The sequence below is a fragment of the Babylonia areolata genome, chromosome 6, assembly GCF_041734735.1.
Source record: "Babylonia areolata isolate BAREFJ2019XMU chromosome 6, ASM4173473v1, whole genome shotgun sequence".
In the NCBI taxonomy this organism is placed as follows: domain Eukaryota; kingdom Metazoa; phylum Mollusca; class Gastropoda; order Neogastropoda; family Buccinidae; genus Babylonia; species Babylonia areolata.
This window is the reverse complement of record NC_134881.1, coordinates 8,345,846-8,348,345: the sequence shown is the minus strand read 5'-3', so window position 1 is coordinate 8,348,345 and position 2,500 is coordinate 8,345,846.

Here is a 2,500-nt window from a genome sequence, read left to right as displayed (position 1 = left end):
AACAAGAACAAGAACAAAACTTTAATCTCCAGGCCTCCGGCCCCTAGAAAGAGGTCAAAAGTACACAATATGGTGATCACTCAACCACAACAAAATGTAAAATACGTACTAACTTAACCTGTAGAACAAAAGTGCTTCTCGTGCATTGTAAATTAATTCTAACTTTCATCATTGTTGTCACAGAATTCCTGTCGTATCTTCAGGGCATTAAATATATAAACGCATAGTTTACGAATACTGTAAACAGAACCATTCTTCATCAAGTGAACATACGATTGACCTTCAGAGTTCAGATGTTTTTGCCGCAGGTCATTGTAAAGGACACAATTGTTTATAAAATGGTTTTCATCTTCGATTACATTACAACGTTTACATGCGTAATTTGAATTACATTTGAATGTTCTTCTAAAAAATGATCCATTTATTGGGAGCAAACCAAGCCGTAATTTTACTAAACAGTCCCTAAAACACTTTTTATCCACATATTCAAAATATTGCTCACACTGAAAACCAGTTTTAAACAGTCTGTAGTTATGATATATATCTTTAGACATTACTGACTCGTCCCACTCCTGCATAAATATATCTTTCATTCTTTGCTTAAATAATGACAAAAATGTTTGCTCACAACCAACGCCTTGTTGCAACCAGACATATCCAAACCCAAGTCTAAATAAAGTATTTTTTACTAAAGACACCCAGCATTTTTTTCCCCTTTCGTCTAAGTTAAACAACATCAAATATGCCTGTCTGGGTAATCGTTGCACATTCATATTCAGCAATCTTAGCCAGTACTTGATACACCTTGTTGCACTATTTATAACGTCCTAATTCGCCGTATGCAAACTTGTTTGGTACTCTAAGTGTTATGTTCAAAAAACGTTTACATGCAAAGGAATGAACTTTCTCAATATTATCAAGTCTGTTAAGACCCCACATCTCAGAAGCGTACAAAAGAATGGGTTGTACCTGAGCATCGAATATTTTGAAAAAAACTTCCTTTGGAAATATCATTCAGCTTCGTTATATATTTTATACAGTCAATGCATGCATGTTTGCATTTTGCTGCTAAAATCCCTACTCCTTTGTTTATACTCATTTTTGTTGTAAAAACAAACCCTAGATAATTATATTCATTCACTACTTCTAGAGCATTTCCATCGAGATTCCACTTTTCATATCTTCCCAAAAAGCCACCTTTTCGAAAAACCATCACTTTAGTCTTGTCGAGAGAGAGAGAGAGAGAGAGAGATTCAGATGCAGATGGTTTATTCATTTTAGGCCTAGGCCCCTCATGAAGGGGAAAGTGAACCGACAATAATCATATCATTTAAGACATACAGATCAAGACAATGCAGCTATGGATATATCAGGTTAATCAGGAACATTAAGAAGTGAGAATTTCCCTGTATCTAAATGCTTTGTAGAAAAACAGAGACAAATTTCGCACAACAGCATGGTCAGTACAAGACAACAATAGAACCAATTTGAAGAGACAAGGTTGTCGATAGTATCTGGGTCGAATAAAAAGTTTCTACTGAAAGAGAGAGAGAGAGAGAGAGAGAGAGAGAGAGAGAGAGAGAGAGAGAGAATTTTCTACAGACACACATCAACCCATCTTCTTGGCGGGTACATCAATTCGGACATAGGATACAACGAAGAGAACACCACCTTCACCCTGGGGAAAAGAAGTGCGTGCTACTTACGTGGCACCAGTAAAAAAAAATCACTACCCTGTGGTGACATCACCATTCCTCACATACCCCCCACCCCCCCTACCCCCACCTCACCCCCACCGACCCCCACCTCACCCTCACCTCCCACCTCACCCCAACCCTCACCCTCACCCCCACCTCACCCTCACCCCCCACCTCACCCCCACCTCTCCCCCAACCTCACCCCCACCTCACCCCCAACCCCCAACCCTCACCCTCACCCCCACCGACCCCCACCTCACCCCCACCTCACCCCCACCCTCACCCTCACCCCCCACCGACCCCCACCTCACCCCCACCGACCCCCAACCCTCACCCTCACCCCCCACCGACCCCCACCTCACCCCCACCGACCCCCAACCCTCACCCTCACCCCCATATATATATATATATATATATATATATACACACACACATATAATTATGTATTTATGTATGTATGTAGATATAGATGTATGTGTGCGTGCGCGTGTGTGGCTGTGTCTGTGTTGTGTGCGTGCGTGTATCTCTCTCTCTCTCTCTCTCTCTCTCTCTCTCTCTCTCTATATATATATATATATATATATATATATATATGTATATACGTGTGTGTGTGTGTGTGTGTGTGTCTGTGCCTGTTCCTGTGTCTCTGTGTGTGTGTGTGATGTGCTTGTGCGTGCGTGCATGAGTGTTTGTGTGTATGCAACAGTCGATATGCAGCTGACACATTTCTCATTATAGAGGATGTCAGACGTCGGTTTTCGACGCGATAAATGTCCTTGTGTCACCTGACGTCTTCAAAACAG